At 38.3% G+C, this 12056-nt stretch overlaps 1 protein-coding gene across 4 annotated transcripts in view; it reads right to left on the bottom strand.

The window, feature by feature from the left end:
• The window catches only part of GRIK2 (glutamate ionotropic receptor kainate type subunit 2), a 933693-nt gene that overhangs the window by 616414 nt on the left and 305223 nt on the right, over window positions 1-12056 (bottom strand). For all 4 annotated transcript variants that reach the window (XM_072965660.1, XM_072965661.1, XM_072965662.1 and 1 more), the window contains 2 exons: window positions 5095-5177; window positions 3501-3630 (listed from right to left, as the gene is read on the bottom strand). The gene's annotated coding sequence lies outside the window, so the exon portion shown is untranslated. The remainder of the gene's footprint in view (window positions 1-3500; window positions 3631-5094; window positions 5178-12056) is intronic.

Below are 12056 nucleotides of genomic sequence, written 5' to 3'. Positions count from 1 at the left end.
CTAGTGCCTTCCTGCTCCCTCAGCTTGGACACAAAGAGACCAGGACCTGGCTTTAATGTTAAAACTAAAGACACTAATGTAGGTCACCTTGGGGTAGTGCTGAGAGACGTGACTCTCTTCATTTCTGGGTGAAATCCAGATGACTGGAAATCAGATCTCAAATTGCCTGGTAATAGTTAAAGGAAAAGACATTGGGAGTATGACTGATACCATAACTGAAGATAAAACTAGGAGACACCCTGGGCAGTGTGGAGCGAAAACTGAACAGTGACAAGAGGTATACATGCCGCACAGAAGGTTCTATTAGTCAGGACAGGAGTACATCACAGCATGATAAATAGAAATCCTAATTTTCAGTGCTTAAAAACCACCAAAGTTTATTTCTTGCTCAGGGTAAATATCCTGCTAGAGTTGGCAAGGAGCTCTACTTCAGAGTCACACTTAGAATTTTAGGCTAACGCATGAATTTAAACATTAAGAAATAAAAATAGATGAAAATCAAAGTACCATAACTTTCTAAGTTGGGCTGATGATGCCAATAAGATTACTGCTTTTAGCTCCACATTCTCAAAAGGAATGGGAGCTGGTAGCTACTCTGGACCAGAGTTGAAGTGCTCCTTAAATATTTATTACTGTTAATGGTCAGATTACACCTCAAGGCAAAACTGGGCTTATAATTTCCTATCCAAAGCCAAATTCAGCAAAGATAAATAAGTGTGAATTAATAAAATTTTAATATATGTTGCCCCTTCTTATCAGGGATATGGTTTAAGAATTTAACCACTCAATTAGCAACTCCTCCTCTTATCTGAATGGGTGTAAGGGTGGCTGGTGGATGGAGTTAAGAAAGAACAGAGTCACAAAGCTGTTTACTGCTCCTACACACCTCTTGATAATTAGGAATAATGAAGTGGCGTGGAGTGTATTCTGTTTTTCTAAACTGCTACAGTGAAAAATATAGTATATGAAAAATAATCACAAGACCCAACAAAGTCAAGAAACAAAGAGTGTCTCTCCTCCAAAAGAAAACACCAGATAATACAGAGGAATGTATTTTTTAATTTCATCATCTGATCTATGCTGACTCAAGCAGATGGTGTCATATGGGGCAGTTCAGCTGATTGAATGCCATGTTCCTAGAAAATCAGTCAACAGTTCGTGATCCAAAGAAACCTCTTCCTGAAATCCATATGTGACTACCTCTTGGAAACAAGAGGGGATGATATGAATGAGGTTGGGTGGGTCACTTCAAATATTCCCCATAGTCAGGAAAGGAAGTCAGAGTATGGGCCTCTTTTAATTTCAAAAACAACACCCCAGGAATAATACAGTAGTCCTTCTCCAACTTCCACTATATTCTTCAAATAATCCGCTGTGAAAAAAAAATCACTACTGAGGAATTTAAGATTATGTGGAAATGGGTGTAAGAAATTGATGACATGAGGGGAACTGTGAAAGCCCTATAAATATTTTTACATTAACCAAAATTAAACAAAAGTAGAGCAGGTTAAATAGAACAGCAAGAACACACTGCATAACTTTAAGTGAATATTAACTAACACTCTACAGTTCATTTCCGTTTTCTTTTCCTTCCTTGCTGGGGCTGCTTTAGGATCTTTGGTCTCGTTGTTTTAGTGAGAAACTTACAATTGTCTCTATTTTGTAGCAGCTTATAAATAAACATACTGAAGAGGAGCCTGGTCTCTTATAAAAAGTTCAATGTCTTTCTGCTTATTATGACCTAAATTGTTGGGTCTGCTTCCAGAAATTTAAGAAAACCAAAAGAATTTGTACATTTGACATATTGAGATGAAGCAGGGGAAAAGCAACAATAAAATCGTGGATAATCGTGTAAGTTGTTCAATGTATTAGAAAGCAGTAGGTCTCATCAAGGCCCAACCTTCCTTGGAACATGCCAGAAGGCCAAAGTTATTCAAGATGAGCTTCACCCATGAACCTAACCAATAGCAAGATAAATTAAAACACAGCAGAATACGTGGACTTGACTCTGAAAACCTCTGACACTTTAAACTGCTTCCCACCTAACGGAGAAGGCTGAGGGTTAGGGTTAGTTGCCTCCTCCTCCTGTATCTGTCTTAAGGCAACACTGCAAAACCCTCTACCCTGCATTGCTGACTATCATTGCTTTATCTAGCTTTAGGCTAGAGAGCTGAAAAAAAATGTTCCCTTCCTAGAGTATGGTTTTAGGTGCTTCCACAAGTGATGGATTAGTCAATCTCTGTTTTTAGCTTCTGTTTTGACCTCCAAAATAAATATACAAACAAAAAAGGAAAAAAGAAAAAAAAAGGAAAAAAATTTACACTGTCTGCTACAGACTGACTTGTGTCCCCGCCAGCTGAGATCGCCTCTCTCTCAATCTCTCTCCCAATCTCTCTCCACGTGTGAGGACACAGAAAGAAAATGGTGGTCAACAAGCCAGGAAGAAAGCCTTCAAGAAACAGACCAGCACCATGATCTTGGACTTTCCAAGAACGGTGAGAAATAAAGTTCTGATGTTTAAGTCACCCAGTCCATTTCTTTTTTTGAAATGGCTGACTAAGACACTGTCCCAGAATGATGATTTATCTTTAATGAATCTATGGACCATTCTAGTATGTGTTTTAAGAGTTATCAGCTTTCTTTTCTCATTCAGGACCTGGGACCCTATACTGGGATATTGAGGAGCAGCAACAGGACTGTCCTTCACCCATGACTTCTCCCCTGCACTTTCCCTGGGCCAACTTTTCTCTCCCACGTTTCACCCAATCTTCTGCCACAAAATTGCTTCAAAATCCACATCTCCTAAAACTGAAATTCTCCATGTTGAGGAAGCACTTTTTGAACCAAATCTTCAAGGGAAAGTAACTTGTATGAGGACAGACTAAATTAGGAAATTTCAACTCAAAAATCTGTTAGGGTATTTTTTGTATTATACATATGGTACTGTACATTAATAAGGTAAATTCTAATTTAACAGAATTTTCCTCAGATGGAAGCATTTGCTCTTTCCCTAGCTTTAAGCAGACTTCAAAATTACGACTGGTTCCTTTTTTTTTTCATTTTCACATGCTTTTCTTTATTAATTAATTTATTATTTTTCAGTTGAAGTATAGTTGATTTATAATATTGTGTTAGTTTCTGATATAGATTCAGTTATATATATATTCTTATATATTCTTTTCCATATTCTTTTTCATTATAAGTTATTACAAGATATTGAATACAGTCCCCAGTGCTGTAAGACTGATTCCTTTTTAATGTTACGTTTGAGAGGGCAAAGATGTAAAAATGATCTCACTTTTTGATTTCAGGAGAAAAATTATTATTTTGTGTAGAAAGCCCTGCAGCCTGCCTGTCCAAGGCTTTCTCAGACACAATTTGATAAACCTTAACATGTTAAAGATATGATTTCCTTTGGGACTGGACCTTGTTACTGACCCTGGGGAGAATGGACTAGTTTAGGACACTCATGTGGTTCTGAGCTATGCTGCTACACTAACCTTGATGCCTTAATTCTTCTTCTTCAAAGGAAAATCTGGGCCTCAAAGGACTTTAGTGTTGTTCTCATGTTTCATGGGTTCCTTGGGCTATAATTTCCAAGTTGAACCTATAACGGAATTCCTAGAGAAGCTTTGAGAAAATGTGAAGCATACGTTGGAGGATCAGAAAATTAATATGCATTTATTGTGATTCCCTTACAATTTTTCTTCCCTTCTCTATTTGCAGCTAAATGCTCGGTTTACCAATTTATAGCTTCATTTTCCTTCAAATGCAAATATTTTAGTGAAATGATATTGGTATTCTTTCTCTTCTAGTAAAATAAGGCAGCATAATTTGAAACCTCTAACCCCCTTGCAAGAATCTCAGAAGATACTAAGCTTATAAATCAGCATTACTGCTAATCATTTCCAACTCCAAGGGCTACCATTATGTTTGCTTCTGTATCTTCCTTTATGTTTGTTTTCCACGTGTTCAAAGTGCTAACGACATTCATTACTTTTGAGATTCATCAGATTAGCACCACCATAACAGTTGATGGTGTTAACATTTTACGAGATTCACTTAATATAATTTTAATTAGCATTGAAAAATGGCTTCTAGTCATAAAAGTGCTTTAAAAATTATAAGCTAAACCCACTCTAAATTAAGTCAGGGTTTGTGCTGTTAATAATAATTTTATAAAAGGAGAACATCACATGGCACAGCAGATCAAAACTGAAATATTCATATTTTAAATAACAATACATTTAGAAATATAAAACTGCCAAATAAAATGGGTTCTTTGTGATCATACTGTACAACATTGTGGAAAATTAATAGTGTGACAATTACAGGTTATTAGCAATGTGTATTATTTCAAGAAACAAGATGTAGTTTGGAATCTTGGCATCCTATCCATGTATGGTGCTTCCAAAATATTATAATGTGATGGTGAAAACAGTGCAAGAATCAGTTCTATGCTAAGCATTATGAGAACTGTACTGCATAAGAGATACAGCTAATTTTGAATCATCTACAAATAGAAACTCAATAAAAGCTTTAAATATTGACTCTGAGGAAACAACATTGCCAAGGATCTCTAAAGATTTTGCTATTTTTTTAAATTCTAGAAGCTCCATTTCAGAAAATATTACAAACAAAAGTATCAGGTCTTAATATCATATGGGGCATTTATTATTTCACAGAACTGCTTCATTCTTCCTAAACTTGCTATAGGATTACCTCCCTAATTTTGCTTAAATTAATTCTGCTGCCTCTTACTAGGAAGAAGGAAGTTTTACGTATTTCTCAACAACCCCCTACCACCCACCTTAATTTGCATTAGGTCTTATATTACTTTCATGACTTTGTTCAAGTCTGAGAGTTATATATATATTAAAAAAAAACCCTCAAGATTATATATAATTCCTATCTATGGTTAGACAAGTGTTGAGTCCTGAAAGGTTGGACAACATTGGCAGGAACTGAGGACATTAGTAACGTAAAGCATGAGCTCCTGGGCCCAAGGGCAGATATGAAATTTAGAGGTGAGTTAATCAACAGCGAAGAACAGACAGGATCCAAACATGACTACTCAAAGGTTGTAGACCTTACCTGAAATTCAAGACATCCATCCAAGCCAAGGTGTTTGGTGACAGCAAAAAGAGTGGGAAGACAAGTGGCCAGCACTTGGGAATCTGGGAACAGATATTGGAAAACCAGCTCTGAGAAGTTGGTTCACAGACAGAAAATGTGTCCTGGAGTTCCAGGGCAAGGATGAGGCGGCGGGGGGCGGGGGGGGGGGGAGACTCATCCACAGAAGCCTAGTGGAAGCTTGATTACTGGGAACTTGAAGCATAAGACAAGAATTTACTTACAGATTCACAAAACAGGATCTCAGAAAATGAGTGGGATAGGAATATTGAGACCAGAGTAGAGGCAAATGCACTAAGAACGAGATTGGCCAAAGGCCCTGGGCAGGAGTCATCTAACACTGGGTGTCAGGAGCCTCAGCCAGAAACAGGAGAAAAGTGCTCCTTCATCCACTGAAAAGCTGACTCTCCCATGAAAAGTAAGGACATAAAAATTCCCATACAATTTCAGGAGACCCTTGTCATTTCTGAAGTCCATCTGTGGATCCTTTGGTGGTACTTGGATCACTTCCACAGACAACTGGGTCTCAAGCTGCGAGACTGAAGCCTAGGCCACTGCGCTCTTTCTCCAGGGAGCTTTCTACCTGCCCCACCTTGACTTCTAGACTCCTGGAGTACTTATTATTTCCCTCATTCAATCACCATTTAGAATATGCTACCAGTGTATAGTTTTAAAAATGTTTCCTTGTTTATTAACTCCCTTTCCCCTGAAGCCTGAGACAGTGAATCGCTTTGCCCTTTCTTAACCAGGAGCCTGGCACACTGGGTACTGGTACTAGTTTGCAGATGACGGTGAGTTTATAAGTCAGAATGGGGGCAACTGGCAAAGACATTGACTTTGAAAATGTCCAACAATTTTGATGGAAAGGGGTAAGTTTATTTACCTTGAAAACTGGATATTGCTCCAGTGAGCTTCCAAATATCAGATACACAGCTGTTCAGATTAACCAGATAAACTTTAAATCATTGCCAAGAGACTCTCACATGCCTCGATATTATGAGAAAGGGAGGGAGGGAGAGAAAGTGTAGTGTGATTAACTTAAAATTATTTAAATGAGTAGAATTTTTATAATCATCTTTCAAATACTTATGAAAAAGTGATTAAATACATTGAAAGGAGAAAATTCTAAGAGGTTTTAAAAGTGTATGATTATGATGAAATGAATGGAAAGAAGAGAAAGGAAATGAGGCTCAAAATCAGGAAAGATTCTAGTAGCAGAGCCATTATCCTGAAGTATATAGAAGCAGAGAGCAGGATTAAAGATACTGTGAACAGACAAAACTTCTCATTCCCCAGAGAACAGACTAGATTTCTGAGTTAGTATTTCCTCGTCCAACTACTTAGATGCTTTGTGCAGTAACTGGTACCACTGTGGTTCTGAAAAACCTTGCTCTCATGTTCCTTAGAAGTGTCTGTGTCTATAAAAGGACTGATGGTTTTCTATCTTAGACTCATATCTTCTTTTCTTTTGTGCCGGTGGTGGCTCATATACACACACTCATTCAAGAAGCACACATGCATGCGCGCGCGCACACAAACACACACACACACACACACACACATGGCAGGAGAAGGATTACTCTGTGGTCCATGTAGCTTTGAAATGAACTTAGATCTTATTTGCAACTTCTTGAGTACTGTCATGACTTACTTATGAGTCTTACTGGCATTAAATGGAAAGACAGAGTCACCACAGTTGAGTTGTCTCACCAGCTGGCCCCAGTGATTGAAGGCTGTGTGCCCAGAGTACCGCTCATGGACAAGGAAGCTCTACCCAACTCAATTCCAATTTACTAAGGGCAAAGGGCAACAGGAGACACACTTGTAAAATGCACCGAAGGGTTACATAGCCATACGCTGTAGGCTGCAAGTAGCAGTCACAGTAGATCTTAGAATGTAAATTCCCATGCTGTTATGCTGGAAGGAACGGGGTTCTCCCAGAACACCCTAACTTGTGTTCTTAGATGACGAATTTGAGGCCCAGTGAAGCAAAATCATTTGCCTGGGTTCATATGCCTGGTTAGCAATGGTGAGTTGACTAGCATTACAGACTTTTGGAGCCAAGGCTCTGAGTGACACGGTGTTAAAGGCAGTCTGCTAGCCAATGCCTGTGAAAGATATTCATGTAGAAAACATGGGCAAGCTTTTATGCATGGATAAAAGAAAAATGTACTGACTGTCAATAAATTTTCAAAACTCCTTTCACATATATAGATATCCATTCTTGTTGGTAGTGGCATCTTCAAAGATGAGAGAGACAGCATCACATAAGCATCCAGAAACTGAATAATCACTATCATCTTCACTCAAATCTCTCACTGAGCAACAGTAGCCCTAACAGCCAAATTCAGCAGGTTTGTGCTTCTCTGAGGAAGCCCCTGCAAACTCAGTGGGCTACCTGACTTAAAAAGCTATTTGCCCCCATTTTATTCCGTTAGTCTCCTAAGCACACATATATTCATTCATTCATTCACCCTCCCATTCAATAAACGTGTGTGTGTTTATTATATGACTTTTATAAGGATGCACATTTAAAATTTAAACCACCTCTCACAAAAGGAAAGATTCACCTAAGTAACTTTCTGCTGTCTTTTTCAGGCTTACCATTTTATACCTGTCAGAGTAATTGCTAGATATAAGAAGTGTAATCATAACCGAGAATTTAAACATCCCTTATATTACAAACTCCCATTCAACGAGCAAAACCACAATATCCAAATATGGTGCTTTCTCTCTTTTTCCATTGGGCAGTCCCATTTATATTTTCTATAAATAATCACCATTCCTACACCTCACCTCAGAATAATAAATTATTTTAAGGAAAAGTGTAAAAAATTGTATCCAGTTATCTAGGAATGAGCCAGTCCTGCCCAAGTTCAAGGGGACCTCAGTTCCCTTCTATCCCTCCCACCCCCCCTCCCTCTTCTTCCTCCCCTCAAGCCCTTGTGTGATACCCCAGGGATCTGTAAATGGAGCACCTGCTGTGACGGGGACATGAATTCACCTTCCCCTTGATCCCTTCCCTGGAGCCTGGCAGATAGAAAATATACCAGTTCTGTTTTCTGAAGCTAATGGATACAGATTCATACCCTGAATGTAACTCAGATCAGCTAACTGTGAAAAGAAATGAGAAAATAAAATACTATAACCTCAAATCCTCCCATTCCTTTTCATTTTAGTGTTAAGTGCTCCAGTGGACAAAGGATTGAACACAGAAGAAACTAAAATAAAACCTCATGATGTAATCAGTACACAGTTTGCTTCACATTAATTAGCTTTGTTATTTTAAAATACAATTACTAGCATTTTCTTTGTCCTCCCATTCCACTCTCCTAAACTTGATTTCCTGAGGAATATTAATATTAAATTACTGTGAAGTGGCATATTATTCATAGGAAATGTAGTCGCCAACTGCACAATGTATCAAAATCCAAGTATGATTTTTTAAAAATTCCATGTTTTTATTTATTGCTTCTGAGAAAAGCCTGTGTGCCTCTGAAACCCGAGGAAAGGGTAGGGTCCTGTGCTTTTCTTAATCAACAAATATTTATGTGGTAAATAGAATGCCTTTGGCCAAGAACTCGAGTGTTGACTTGCATCCTGATGAAAATTTAAATAGCTGATTAAACTCCTCAAACACAGGATTTATAATGGATGCCACTACCATTTTGCAAAGTAATTTAATGCATATTTAGTGAAATTATTATGTGCTCTCTTTTCATAACCAGACGCAGCTGTGATTCTGCAAGTGCAAGAAAGAGAGCAACTGGTATAAGGGCAGCAGTTTGCTGAGATTTGTGTGAAGAAGGTCTTCTGATCCTCGCTTCACTAGCAATATATAATTGTAGCTTTGAAAAAACTTCACAATGTTGCTACTAGATATTGTATGCATTTTGAGTGAAGCGGACAAACAAATGTAATATTCAGCACTCAAGGACTGAAAAATCTATTTGGAAGTTATGATTGCTAATTAGATAAACACATTTAAATGAGCACACTCCTGCGGCGAAGCCCTTAGACTACAGAGGACCAAGTGAGCTAAAGACTCAGGCTGGTTGGCAGAGTCATGCCTCACAGTGCACATGCACACAGGCATGCGTGTGAGCACACGTACAGACACAAGCACGCACACACACAATAAAGACTAACTTCAGTCTTACACCACTCTGTGAATGAACCATAAACGCTCAAGTCTATCTTAATAAAATCCAACAAAAATTCTCCCAATTTCCAAAGATTTTACTTTCCTTAGAAATTGTCCCTAAACTCCCTCAAACTGAGTCCTAATATAATAAAATGATCATTATGATGAGCCCTCACTTTATGTGCTTCTAAGGGAGCAGAATGTTCAGATCACTTTTTGCAAAGAAACCACAGAAAACATGGTGCTTCATGGAGAGAAAAGGAACACAGAGAAGCCGAGGAAATGACAGGAAATATATTTTTAGATGAGAGTTAAAGTGAACCTAACTAACGTAATCCCATAATTTATTTCAAGTTGTCTGTAGTCTGCACCACGAACATCTTCTCAATTTTTGTATCCTTTTATGATGAGAGAAAAAAGGCTTATTCAGTGTCTTCAGTCATATTTTGCATGTCTTCTTTCTGTTGCTTTTAATGGAAATGTTATCAAATCTTTGCAGTACATTTTGGCATCACTGACACACAGTACTCGGCCTGTGTGTGCATGCCTGAAGCAGCCTTCTTCCAGGAGCACCTGAAATCTGTTAGCACCACTTCCCTGCCCCAGAAGCATAATAAATGCCTTGGTCCTCTGGACCTCACTTACTCTGACATGTTTTAGACTACTAACTCAAAATATGTCAATTCTCGCCTCTCTTTAAATGAAATGGAAAATAATTGGGGAAAAACTGGTCTAGAAAAGAATACTCTAGCATAAAATAACACTTGAGAAACATTAATATTTGCAATAAAGGAAATGTAATAAAGGTGCCATGTGCCAACTTTATCATGCCTTCAATCTGGTGCTCTCTGGAGATAGACACAGCTGGGAGGGAGGAGAATCCCCCCACTGTTTAAAATGAGAGAATAAGCAATAAAGAGCACCAAGATGTATGTGTGTGTGTGTGTGTGTGTGTGTATACACACACACACATATATATATTTTTTATGTTGGGTTTACATTAGTATAAAAAATGCACTAGGGCCTTGGGAGTGTCCACAATGGTTAGTTTAGTTGTTTGGATTTTTATGAATCAATCCTCTAAACCTAGCACTTGAAACCAAATGGTAACCAGGGGAGGCAAGAAAAAGATGTTGGTCCAGAGCTTCATTGATCATGCCTTCTCTTAGCTAAATTCTTAGAGGAGTTCCAACTTTAATACTTTGGAGCCTGTATTTCATAACCACGGTTGACTTTTTCAGCGTTTATGTTCTTATTTGTGCTTTTCAGTAGGAGCTGGGAGGGAAGAAAGGCATTCTTTCACTAGCCCTCCAAGTAACTTAGCTCTGCTGGAAAGGAGAGGGGGAGCAGAGGGGGGACAGACTTAAATGACTTTCCTTCCAGAGAAATCAGGAAATTGAGGCAGAATTTGGAGAGTTTTGCTCAAAGTACATTAACTTTAGAGATCCTGTCTCAGCACTGAGAGGAAAGAGAGAGGTTAAACATGCTTAAAAGCTCAGGGGTAAGAAACAAAATAGGGTTTTTTTTTTTTCCTCTCCAGCTCCCTCTGAATTATGTTTTCACAGAATAATTTAATATGTGCTCTTGAAATGTGTATATTACAGAAGTGTCATAAACAGTCATATTCAATACCAAAAATAACATTAAATTATTTGGTAGTCAATATACGCAATTTTGCATTACAAGCTTCATTGCTCCATTTCACCAATCATTCTTCTATGGTTTAGCAAGTATCTCTTGAAGTTCTACTGTACACCTGACTTTGAATTATCAATGTAGGGCATAGATTAAAAAAAAAAAAAAGCTGTGACCTGTGAGATGACCTATACCCTAGAGAAACCTAGAGTTTAGATGAGATGTCTACCTTCAGAGTTTCCCTACTCCTTGCAATCGGTTTGTCCCCTGCTCTGGGTGGAATTTTGAATGAAGAGTACAATTCAGTGGCGGGCTGAACCAGTTCAACTGACTTTTCTAGTTTTGAATTCACATTAATAAAGCGTTTTTTTTTATAGTTATCAAGAACTAGAGTAACAGTCTCTTGAGCTACAGACTCAGCCAGTGAGTTTTTGACAGCTAATCCTAAGTTGAGTTCTAAAACCTACATTATTTCTCTGCTGTTATCCCTGTTCCTGTCTTTCATTTTGTTTTCTGGCAAACAATTTTGATTGAATAAGGCAGTTAACCGGTATGTTAGTAACACCGCTGGAAATGCTACATAGACCCCAGGGAGGATTATCAAACTAGAACTTGTGCTGCAAGTTTTAGAACAGATTGAGGAATCTTCAAGAGAAAGGTCAAAGAAACAGGCAGTGAAAATCAACATGCGTTTAGGGATTGGGGGAAGCCTGACTTACTAAGGGCACCACGGAATTACTGCAACTGAGGAGGACACACAACAAACGCACCGACAGGAGCTGGAAGAAAGCATGGTTGGAGGTGCATCAGGACGTTGGGGTTTTGAAGAGAAGAGTGACTACTAACGTGAGTTTCCGGGACCAAGACTCAGCAGAGCGGCACTAGAGTAACCCTGCAGAGAAATGATCTAACTTGAGTTCCCACTTCCAGGCATGCATCCCTAACTCTACCAGAGCCTGCCTGCATTCCTTGTTAGAAGAGAGCAAGTTTCTGGTTAGGTAGACCCAATGGTAAAAAGGGTTTGAGCGTGCACTCTGAGTACATGTAGTTCTATGTCTTCTTAACACACAACAAATTTTAAAGATTAAATAAAAATAATTGTAAATAATCTTTTAATTATGTAAATATTAAATGTTAAATATAT

This window comes from Vicugna pacos, chromosome 8 (assembly GCF_048564905.1).
Source record: "Vicugna pacos chromosome 8, VicPac4, whole genome shotgun sequence".
NCBI classification, from domain to species: domain Eukaryota; kingdom Metazoa; phylum Chordata; class Mammalia; order Artiodactyla; family Camelidae; genus Vicugna; species Vicugna pacos.
This window is presented reverse-complemented; position numbering and strand designations above follow the sequence as displayed.